Source organism: Folsomia candida, unplaced genomic scaffold (assembly GCF_002217175.1).
Source record: "Folsomia candida strain VU population unplaced genomic scaffold, ASM221717v1 Fcan01_Sc058, whole genome shotgun sequence".
In the NCBI taxonomy this organism is placed as follows: Eukaryota; Metazoa; Arthropoda; class Collembola; order Entomobryomorpha; family Isotomidae; genus Folsomia; species Folsomia candida.
This window is the reverse complement of record NW_019091250.1, coordinates 399,907-412,404: the sequence shown is the minus strand read 5'-3', so window position 1 is coordinate 412,404 and position 12,498 is coordinate 399,907. Positions and strand designations below refer to the sequence as shown.

At 36.6% G+C, this 12,498-nt stretch overlaps 2 long non-coding RNA genes across 2 annotated transcripts; both read left to right on the top strand.

Moving 5' to 3' along the window:
• Nucleotides 1-4,253: 4,253 nt before the first annotated feature.
• Nucleotides 4,254-5,889, top strand: LOC118433569. The gene is made up of 3 exons (XR_004833441.1): nt 4,254-4,552; nt 4,638-4,772; nt 5,321-5,889. It is a non-coding gene; the product is annotated as an uncharacterized LOC118433569 (long non-coding RNA).
• A 2,857-nt stretch (nt 5,890-8,746) lies between these two features.
• On the top strand, nt 8,747-11,911 carry LOC118433565. Its single transcript, XR_004833440.1, has 4 exons — nt 8,747-9,110; nt 10,381-10,851; nt 11,549-11,674; nt 11,758-11,911. It is a non-coding gene; the product is annotated as an uncharacterized LOC118433565 (long non-coding RNA).
• Nucleotides 11,912-12,498: the final 587 nt, after the last annotated feature.

Genomic DNA, 12,498 nt, shown 5'->3' with positions numbered 1-12,498 from the left:
CAATCTATCTCCTGAGAGTGGTACACCGTTAGTAATCGGTTACCGTGAGATTACACATTCCAACCTCTTTTTCACCAATTAATTACGTTTCCTAATTCATTTGCATAGCATGCCCAAAATAACTGGGAGTGAAATGAAACGGTGTAGCCTCAACAGTTTTTGTGCTACAAAGTCCTAGTTAATTTTAACGAAAAGCCAATTAATTTCAGAGTAGAAACCAATTTTTGGTTTTTGAAAATTTCCTCCCTCTACAGTATTGCAGCCCCGAAGACGCGGCCTCCAGCCATCGCTTGAAGAACGCACGGAATTCGTGGACAAACTGTCGCATTCAGGGGTCAGAGATTTTTTTGAAGCCTTCACACTTTTGAGGGGCTTAGAACACACTTCTGCCCCAAACTTTGACCATATTTCATAATCCGAGAATTCCAATCCAGCAAGAAGGATTATAATTTCGAATTGGAGAAGAAGTCTGAGATTTGTTTTTTTAGCCACGCTTGCATAATTTTTTTTTGCACTATGAGTCCTGCTGAAAGGTCCGGTCGACTCCTTTGAATGGGATCTCATTCAGGGGATGTACCACGGATTCGAAAACACATTTCGAAGAAGTTTGGTTCCATCACCTTATCCCCATTTTGTCCAGAATTACCCAATTAGCTCTAACTTGTCAAAACCATCACCAAACCTGGATAATGTGACATTTTGACCTTTTTCTGTATTGGAAGATATCTTTCACCGATTTTTCGTAGATGAGGTTACCTCACCCTGCGTAGCACGGGAGCTATTGAATTCCTCTAGTCCGTCGGTCTGTCTGTCTGTCGTGTGTTAACGAGTTTTTTGCATCAATTGATACTAATTAGAGCCAGTTATTGGCATTCTTGACCGAGTTATTAGCACCACTGATATCGAACAATTAGCGACTCAAAATGGTGCCAAACAATTGAAGGAATAGACACAAAACGCACCAAAAGTGCAGACGAACCGGAAGAAATAACTATAATTTTTACTTTAAATTTGTCAAGATTTCATGTCAAAATTATGCCTCGTTTTCCCTCGTTTATTTTCCACCATTGGTGCAAAATTATATCACAGTTATGTAAATATTGTGTCCGCTCATTATGCACCATTAATGCAAAATTAAGTCAAAATTGTGGATCTGTTTTATCCGCCTGTTTTGCACCATTGGTGCAAAATTATGTCAAAATAATTCTCACAGGGTGAGCTACTTCTACCGTTACAACGGTTTATTTTGTTTATTAAAATATTCTTCAACAGTGAAAATTTCTTCATTTTTAAACCAATCCTCTTCACTTTTTTTGGAGCGTACCGCTTCAAGCGACCCCTGCATTTATTTAATCTGACTTTTTCTGGGGGACGGTCAGCATGTGGTAAGTACCACATCTCGAAGCATTAATCCCCAGGTTCAATTTGAGCACTTATAGGATAATCTTTTCGACACTGTCCCATGTGAGGCTAGTTTTCGTTGCAAATTCGGGAATTTCTTCGGATTCTAGCCTTCTGCGCATTCAGTATGGGTGGGGTCCTGGTGGACCTAATAAAATTTTCTTCGACTGTTTTTAATCGACCCAATGTCCATCAACGTTTTCATAGTCCGCTGGACTAAAATTAAGTTCACCTTCGACTGCTTTATTACTTTCCAAATTCGCAATTTCTCTCCCCATTTTTTGGTGAACAATAATCGCCGCCCGCGTCCTTTCTTGATTTTCCATGCTGACCTGCTTTGCAAGCAATTAAAAACCGATTTATGGTATTTATGCAAAATCGAACGAGGAAGCCAATGCACTTATCAGATTTTAATTATCTCTTGCGGTTTTGGAGATAAAAGCTACTTACAGCTACCTTGGGCATGCTATGTACACCAAGGGAATTCATTCACTATGTATTTAACAACCAACTCAATTTTCTTTCTGAGATTTGAATCAAATCATTGATGCAGTTTTTCATACTTCAAGGTAAATTTGTGGGATTTGACTTTTAACAACTCTACCATTCATTATTTTATAAATAAATTCCCAATTTAATTCATGACCTCATAATTTAAGGTCATTTTTATGACGCTTCCGGTGTAACCTCGACTGGAAAGGTGCTTCATGTGTACCTCTACTTCAACTTTTAGAGCATTTTGGGGACATTTTTTAAATCAAGTTTGCAAAAAAACCACACGACCAATTTTTTAGTTGCTCTACCCGATTTTGAAAACAAATTTGAATTCTATTGGACCGCCTTTAAGCGCGGGTGTCTCAAACCTTTCCACGAATAAATGGGACAGCCTGTATTTGCCTCGACCCCCACATCGGGACAAACACATTCCTAGACGATGTTTTTTCGAAGGGAATGCTGCGAAAACATTCTTTTTAAATGATCGCATTACTCATGGTCTAGGCATTATAATCAGAGCCAGTTTTACAGAAGAAGCGCATGTAAAAATGGGTAGGTTTAATTTTAATTCCTCGACCATAGCATACTTTTTGGTCCTGGATAAAATGCTAAAACTCGATGCTGCAAAATAACAGCGCAATTCAAAAAGGGGGCAAACAGTTAATGTCTTTGAAACAAAAAGCGATTAATTCAAAATCAAATGGTTAAGGCAACATGCTCAAACTGTGTTCTACCACGGTGTTTTATTAGGAGCTCTTAAATTCCTCCCCAACCAGGTTATCCCTAGGGTTACTCATCTCAACTCAAAGTACGTAAAATTACGAGATAAACTAGAAATTTATAAATTAAGGATTTTGTGGCATTAAAAATTTATTTCTAGTTTATTTTCGTGGCCACGGCCGGATTGAGTTCCAAGTTAATCGTATTATTTTACGTTGTTTAAGTTCAGATGCGTACCCCTATTGAGATAACTCGGTTGAGGGAGGAATTTTAGAGCTACTAATAAAACACAGTGGTTTCTACAGAAATGCGAAATTCTTCCGTGAACAGTATGTAATTAGAAATTTGGCACTTGCCACACGGGGATCGTCCATATATTACGTCATCAAAAATTCTGGATTTTAGTACCCACCCACCCAACGTATAGGGTAGAAGTGAAAACTCGCAAATTTGTAAGGCAAAATTCGAAAAGTGTAATATTGATGGAATTTTGGGCGCGTTTTCGTCTTTTTTATGCAAATATCTCCGCCAAACCTGCGCATTTGCAGATAGTTGCATTTGCAAATTTCATACTAATTTAATTTGTGATCAACTGACACCAGTTTCGTCGAAATCTGCGAGCATACGTTGGGAGACCTCCATTGTTAGTCCTAGTACAATCAAATTACCCAGAATAAAGAAAATCTTCGGGCAAGTACTGCAAAAGTTTACATACATATTTCAATATCGCGTGTGAGGGTAGCATATTACATTGATGTATATTGGTCACTATAATTGTTAAATGTAAAATGATGAATGTATGAAAATGTTTTGTGTGCATGTGTACAATTGCCCCATGACGTGGTGGTGGTTGCCATGGTGACGTCACAGGGGGAAAAGTGGGTACGCGTCAGTCTTTGTTCTAAAGTCGTAGTAAGTAAGTAGGTGGAAAGTCGTCCACACTTGAGTTTAAGTCATCGTGGTAGGGCGGACAAGAGTAAGAATTGTAGTTCTTTTTAATTGTTGCCCACGATTAATTTGTCAGTATAGTTAGTCACCAATCAACTCGTGTTGTTAGCAGAGCTCTGAATTAGGTTGACAATTGTTGATTTATTAGTAATTTGCCGTTTGGAATAAAATCCAGTTTAAGGAAATTACTAAACGTTTACTGCACTATTCACTCCGTCAGCTTTCTTTAAAACCCCGAGCAAGGCACAATTAAATATCTAGTAAGACACTATACTTCGGGTAGAAGATAGCTTGGTTTTTCATCCTTTTTGCCATTAGAATTTTCACTAATTTTCCATTGTTTTTTCACCACCATGATCATGGTAGGAATAACTATAACTGAAGATAGGGAGCGATGAGGGGATTTATTAGGAAGATTGGGATGGAGGGAACATACGGCAACTCATTCGGAGGGAACGGGAATTGTACAACCATAGCCATGGCTTTGGTTTAAATTCTAAGTATGTATTTATAACTTTTCATAAAATTAGCCTTTTCTAGGAACCCTTGAGTATGTGTTGGGGATTACTAGAGTTTCTACCTTATTAATCTCTTCGTACCCTTGCCTTTCAGCATTTCTCTTGCTTAATATCTCAAAGCCGTATTCATAATAATGAATCCACCTGTTGATGCCCCCTTACATACTTCAATTCAAACTTATCCAAGCATACCAAAGTTTTGAGTATGGAATGTTCTTCTGTTGGTTTTTTTAGAACATGTTACCTTAGTTGGTATGCATATTATTCACTAAATCAGTTTTATTCTCAATCTTAGATAGGCGACTCTATCATCGACATCATTTTTGTATATTTATATAGACATATAATACACATATAATTACGTGACCTATTTAATTAAATCGGAAATCTAGCATTTAAAATATCCCATAGTTTTGATAAGTTTGTGTGGCAAAATTATTTCGAAACAAACCTGTTAGCAACCAATATAGGTAAGAAATACATAAAATATTCAAATTTCGCTTTGGATACAATTCTCCTCAGATACTAATAAATACTTAATTGTCATTTTCAAAGAGTTTAGAATCATCAATGGATCTCAATCAAGGTACAAATATGCAGTGTCCTCACTGCTCAAAAGCCTTTAAAACCAGACGGGATCTTAGAACCCACCTCTTCACGCATGACGAAAACGCTCAAGTTAATTGCGACGTAAGTGAATTATGCTGTCTAATTACAAGTCTCTCTAATTACTAAGCCGAATTTGTAATTAATCAGGACTTCATAATTAAAAAAACATTTTATGATATTAAATCGAGATAAGTAATTGAACCTTTACTAAAATCTCTACCTAGCCCACCAAACCTCAAAAATTGATTGTTGGTTTTTATTGAATTTCTGATTAAAGCCTAGTACTCAGCTTTTCACAATTAGACTCAACTTCTCCACATATTTATTAAATTACCCCTTAACTTAAAATACTTCAATTCGCATCGGTTTGTCATGAATTGACGCATATTCTCAGTTATAAGTAAAATATCGCTTAAATTACATTATCTCCACAACAGTGGGTTAACTTTTTCACGTGTAGAAAACGAGCTGTGTACTAAGCTTAACAATTTATTAAAATAAGCTTACTCATGTATTTAAACCTTTAATTAATTCCATTGTTTAATTAATTAGAAAGCCCTGTCATAAATAAATAGGCTTATTATTAAACAGGATAAATCTATTTAGTTACATACTTTTTTTTACCACAGATTTGCACAAAAACACTAAAAAATCCTCACGTACTCAGCCGTCATATGCGAACCATGCACAGCAATAAAGCAAAACCAGTCTGTTCAATTTGCTCGCAACAATTCTTCACTGGAACATCTTTACGGGACCACACGAGTAGAATTCATGGAACGACGGGCGAAGGAGGTGAAACATGTAAAATATCTCAGGGACAATTTGTCAATGCAAAATATTTACAAAACCACACATAAAATTCACACCGCGAGGGAAGGCTCCCGACACCCGTGCACATTTCCAGGATGTCTCAAATCCTTCACTTTACGGCGTGAAGCTGTCAAGCATTTCAAAAATGTTCACATCCAGACGATCCGGCCAAGACACCCTTGCCCGTTTTTGGCTTGTGGGAAATCCTTTCTGAACAAGAAAACCGTCCGAATTCACTTTAGAGCGGAACACGACGAGAATCCGGTCCGATGGAGGTGCACCCTTTGTGGCGTCCAATTTAAGAATAAAAATCACCTCGAGAACCACATTGCTACCCATACGAAAGAAAAGAGCTACAAGTGTGAGACATGTGGGAAGACCTTTATCCGCCTTTCCCGCCTCAAATTGCATCAGGTAAAAAAATTTTGATTATGAAAAAAATCTCTCGAATCCTAGAATACAGGGTGTTTCTCCCGAGTTTGTGCTGCAAGCGAACAAAATCTGGTCAACCTCCTAACCACAAAGTACACAGATTTGTGTAGTATTTTATTTCCTTTCACGGCGAAATACACAAATGTGTGTACTGCATAAATTACCCTGACATCAAAATTTCTCAGATTATTTCTTCGGTAATTTGTGGAAAACTCGATGGGAAAAAGTGGATTTTTTTCGATATTTTTCTTCACAAACTTTTGAATTTTCCCCATATCGGCCAATGTTAAAAAGGGGATTTTTCGTAGACAAAATTTATGGTAGACAAAAGTAAATAAATATTTTGTGTACCCTTTCAAGTCGCAAAGTTTTGTCACGAATTCCTTAATTAATATGGTTCCGGAGGCAGTGTCAACGCAGTCTTTCTCATTGCAATCTGTCACTGTTTCTGATAATCTGGGCGACGTTTGCATAAGTTCGTCTAGTATTTTCGAGGAATAAAATGAATTTCTAAATATAAATAATTTATTCATACATAATTAAATGAGTATTGCTACCTGCTGATAATAATCTGTCAAGTGCTCGAAAATCTGACCGATGGGTTCCTGTACTACTGCAACTGGCGGCGAGTTGAGTGGGCCTGAAACAAAAAAATGATGGCTGCAAAAACAAAATGATAAAAGATTTAAATAACTAACCGTAGCCAACTGAAGAAGTAGAGCAAAATGAAGAGTCCAGCGTGACCTCCTCAAATATTTCGCCTTTGACCAGGAAATTGACGTCAGGGATTGTATGCTGCTCCAAAAAATGGGGAGGACTTCGTCATCAATTTCGGCTCCGTGACCGTCCTTCAGCACGATCTCATCTTCCAACTTTATTCCAAATTTGGATTTTACTAAAAATAACAACAAAAAGTAATTAACAATAAATTAACAATAAAAAAATAAAAATAACAATAAAAAGCATTTGCTAATTAACGTTTATCATTAGGAAACTTACATGTTTCTACGAAATCTTGATAATTGATTCGGGAGACAATTAATTTTTTGCCTCTAATGTCATTAGACACACGGACTAATTTCTTCTCCATGTCGCTGCTTGTGACTGAAAAGTCAAACTAATCAATTGAGCTTCCCGGGTTGAGACGAAGGGGATTTTGTCTCTATTGAAGGAGAAGAATCAACTCCGCTCTCATTTTAAGTTGGTGTTAATTTCAACACATTAAAGTTACAATTCTATTCCGTATCGGTGAGGTTCCGTATTAATATCTGCGGTGTTAATAATTTATGTGCGCGGATATAATTTTGGAGACAATATTATATCCGTGTCCGTTATGCTCGTTATCACCGAAGGCCGGTTATGTTTTTTTTGCTGATTTTAACACCGCTTTGCTAAGAGAGTACATAGATGAATATATTTTGGATGATGGTACTTCACTGCAGAGTTAAGTCGGTTTTTTTGGTAATCCGAGCCCCGATCCGTTTGGATAGGATCGGATATGTTTTTCGCCCGAGAACGGATCGATCGGATAGGATATTTTTATAGATAAAAAAAACGGATCAGATTTCTGAAAACCTTGATCCGACTAAGGTTTGTCGCTGGTTGTGAAACCAAATACTCGAAATTAGAATATTTGGTCTGGTCTGACATTGTTTGGATAATAAGTATTTTTTCATCCAAGAAACGGATCAGATCGGATATTTTGTCAATCAGTAGAAGGGATGGAATATTTTTGAAAATCCAAAAAAAAAGAATCGGAACGGATCGAATGTTTTTTCAATCCAAAAAAACGGATCGAATATTTACGAAAATAAAAAAAAAACGTATAGGAACGGATCGGATATTTTTTCAATCCGAAAAACGGATCGAATATTTAAAAAAATCCAATATCGGAACGGATCGGATTTCTGAAAATGCTGATCCGACCCATCTCTGCTTTGCATTTACTTCAGTTTAACGGATAATAGATACCCATGTGGAAAGCATGCCTGAGGCAACTTGGTTATTTATACTTGACAGCAGTCAGTTTGTTGGCAGGGTTACTTAGCTGGTCAAGATTATAAATACACCCCTCAACTCATTTGGATAATAAAAAGGCTGAAGAATTTTCCATTTTTCAAAATTTCTCGTAAAGATTGGAAATTAAAGTTAAAAGTTGGACCATGTCAGAAACGAGAACAACCTCTACCTCAAAAGCTTTACAAAATACATTGGTTCGTTAACCTTATTTAGCAACAATTTGAATATTCCGCCATACATGTTCTTTAATCATTTCCAGATACTTGGAAAAATTATCACCATCCTCGCAACCAGTGGGGTGAAGGAGGTGAGAAAGGTGTCTTCCCTGTGGGAATCGGTCGCCAATCCGATTCTAGGGAGACGGACGGTCTTCTCATTTATCAACCAGTATGGCCCGAGGGACTCAAATCCTTCCGTAAAAGTTCAGCTTTTACGACGCATTTATTTCAACTATGTCAGCCTTACTCTGGCTCAACGTGCCAATGATATTCTGGGGATAACAAATCCGCTACATTTCTCCGATTTTTTGGCAAAATATAAAATTTACATTGAAGAGTTAACTTTACACATCAATCACACACTCTAAACAAAATTGAGTAAAAAAGAGGATGACACAACAGTCGAGGTAAAATTTGTCCAAAATTGAGTAAAATTTGCCCAACGTTGTGCGAACAAGGTGCATCATCATCATAATTTTACTCAATGTTGGACAAATTTTACCTCGACTGTTGTGTCATCCTCTTTTTTACTCAAGGTTGGGCAAATTTAGTACAACTTTTTTTTAGAGTGCAAGTTTCAGCCTGTGATGGAAGGATTACAGGGGATGGGAAGTTTCACAAATCTTGTCAAATTTCAAGTTGAAGTTCACGATTTGGGATATGATTATGACACGTGTGAACTTAGCCCAGTCCAAATTTCCCATGACTTGCCTAATCTGAAGGAATTCAAGATTGTTAGTTACCGTATTAAAGGACAGGACGGGATTGGACCATTTTATCGAGAAATGACGACACTAATGTTGAAAATGGCGCGCAACTTGGAACGATTAATAATTTTGGATAATTTCTGCCCAGATTTGTCGAACTGTAAGAAATTGAAATATTTGGAGTGGCTGTGCAACCCGTACAAATGGACGGACTCGTATCTTTCTGAAATGTAAGTTGAATAAATGATACAAGTTATTTCATTTGAGCAAAGGCGGATTGATTTTTCACAGTTTTATTTAAAATGTCGAACTTTCAAAAGCGTAAATTCCAATTAACTAATGGCGTGTATTTTAAATATTTACTTAATTTTCAGGATCCTTTGCAGAGAGTTTGATATAACAAAATTTGTCGGCATGCTGGCCATGATTTCAAACACTTTGGAACGTTTAACCTTCGGTTTGAGAGATTCGTACTATTCGACTCCCCTGCCAAGAGTGCACTCTAAAAAAAAGTTGTACTAAATTTGCCCAACCTTGAGTAAAAAAGAGGATGACACAACAGTCGAGGTAAAATTTGTCCAACATTGAGTAAAATTATGATGATGATGCACCTTGTTCGCACAACGTTGGGCAAATTTTACTCAATTTTGGACAAATTTTACCTCGACTGTTGTGTCATCCTCTTTTTTACTCAATTTTGTTTAGAGTGTGGTGGTTAGTCGTTTTATAATTTTGCACCGACTTTTCTGAAATGTTGCATAAATTTATTGTTCGAGTAAAGTAGAATATCGCTGGCTTAGTGAGTAATTCAGCCAAGTCCAAATCGTGTCATTTTTTTCGCCAAAATGTTTTTCGCCAAACTGACCGGATACCTAATTGTTAGCAGTATTACTCACTAAGCCGACGATATGTACACTCTTAGCAACTTGGTAAATTACCAATGTTAATAAATAAAAACAAGCGGAGTAGATATATGACTCTACCGCGACGGAATTAAAAATTTACACCAGGTTGGTATAGATTTAGTAATAAAATAACACTTTTTGGTAATAATTTTGACACTAATTTGTGTTATTTTTTTTACCATATAGTATTGTTTTAATACCAAAGCATTACTATCGCGGTAGAGTCATATATGCACCCCGCGCAGTAATGATTCATTGAATTTTTGTTTAGAGTGTAGTGTACAAGGCATAATCCTTATGATTGCATATCTCTCTCTCTCTCGATTCTTCAAAGTGCATGGGGTGGTTTGATCGTTAGAGGCTAATATTTCCTAAAAATTCACTATTGGACCTGTTTTTTCGTTGTACATACATACCCACCTTTTTAGAAAAATGGGCGAAAAAAAACAATTCAATGCAGAAAAGTACTTATTTTTTATAAAAAAATAAAGCTTTTCAGTAGTAGGTAAAGCAATCGATAACCAGCTTGTTCCTATTATTTGGTCATTTCTTTAGGAAACTTAAATCTAGCTTAATTATACATCTCTTTTTACAGATTGATCCTCACACCATACCAACTCTTAAAAAACTGGAAGCCTTATCCTTGCCAGCTGTTAATGTTCTTGACCTGGATTTCGCAAACCTGACCTCGGAAGAACTACCCAATTTAAAACGTGTCAAACTGACCACCACCATTCGTACCCCATTTGTAGAGAGATCCCTCCCAAACTATCTCTTTATGGTTATGCCGTCAAGGACTATGGTAATAGAAGATTTAGAGATCGGACAACTCGTCGGATATCTCGCAAGATCGGTTTTTCCAAATTTGCCTTGAAACACTTGACCATTCAAGTTTCTGGAGTATTGGATGAATCCACAGATCTTGATGGCTGGAAAGGATTTTTCAGAAATTTGTACCAATCCCCGATAAACATATCGCGATTGACAATTTATATGGGAATCTGGTCATCATTTTCTAATTTAATGGGGGCGATGGATGTTATGGATGACCTAAATCCAGTGGAGGGTAAGAATGGTGGAACTTTTAAATTTTGTATTTTTATCCACCATGTTAAAATCCTTATCTCATAAACAAATTGTGAAGGTGCAGGTTTCAAAAATTAAAATTAGTGCTACTTATTTTATGAATAACCCTTTCCTTTACTAAAGGGTGAAACGAGGCGAAATCCCTTTATGGGAATGTCTTGTCTGTCCGTGTCCAGGATAACTTTAGAACCGATGCGGTTTTCGCTAATGTGTTTCGAATTTTTGATGTACGGATGAGTTCAAAGATGGGCTTTGTAGGTCATAAGGTCACGGCGCCATGGTGATGACTCCAATGTTCGAAGATGTCGAAATTTTTTATTTTGACAGTTTTAGACGTAGTTTTGGGCGGGGATTTCAAAAATTGGCATCATTTTGACGCAGATTTCTATTACAGCATACATATCTTTCACTGGATAACTGTTGCATTCGGGTTCTTTTTCGTTCACGAGAAGGCTTGACATTTGACTTCATTTTGACAAAAAAAAATAGTTCAAAAATATAACAGGTGCAAAAGTTTTAGCCGAATTGTTACCGAAGGGAGAGTGACGGAAAGAAATTTTCCGAACGCAGCGTGTGTATGTATGACCGTGTGTTTTCACTCCCCTGCTACATTTCGTTTGCAACGGTTTATTTAGTACTTATTCTGAATTTCATTGTGTTTCCTTATTTGTATTTAGATCTCAAGTGTCAGCATCATTAATGGAGCCCCCCAAACTCACAATTACCAATATGACTCACAACGCACCAAGTTCGAAAATGTGTTTCGAACTTGGCAGCCAAATTTATCCTTTGTGGGATACGAGGTATGGAATTTCATATTTTTAGGAATTAAAGTGTTTTGATGATATTATAATCTAACGTATTTACTACTTGTTTATTATTAAAGTTCAAACTTCCCGCGGCTACTCGAATGAAGAAATTCATCAAGGAAAATAATTTGGGCGTTAGTTTTGTAGACAAAATTGATCACTGATACAAGTTCTACCGTAGATATTGGCTTGTGAAACTGCTCGTCAGGAAGCAATGACGATATTAAAATATGCAGCCTACACTGAAAATAAAGTCTTGAAAATTCGTTTAAGTACTTAAGGTTTGCACTGTTTACAGATTAAAAGTGTTTCTTGTTGCGTGAACAAAGTTACTTTCATGCATATGCACATGCTCATGTAAAACATGGATATTACATATGTATTTCATGCATAGTAAGTAAAATATGGATTCATTTTACTCATTTAGTTTCCACCATTGATGAAGATTAGATCATAATTATATAAATATTTTAATCGGTTATTTTGCGCCATTAAAACTAAATAATGTCAAAATTGTGTATCTATTTTAACCGTCTATTTTAACCGTGTACAAGGGGTGCAAAATTATGTAAAAATAATTATTACAGGGTGACCTACTTCTAACGTTACAACGGTTCATTAGCAAATATTAACAACAATTGTAAACATTTGTAATATTTGAAACTTTAAGGCAAATCGGGATCCCTAAAGTGGTCGAGAATTGAATCCCTCGCATTGGGAAAAATATCCAATAATCCATTGTAAAACGGACTTCCCTCGTTCTGTCGTGAATTTCCTGGACGTTTGAAACCAACCCATTTCACAGACTCAACAACTCG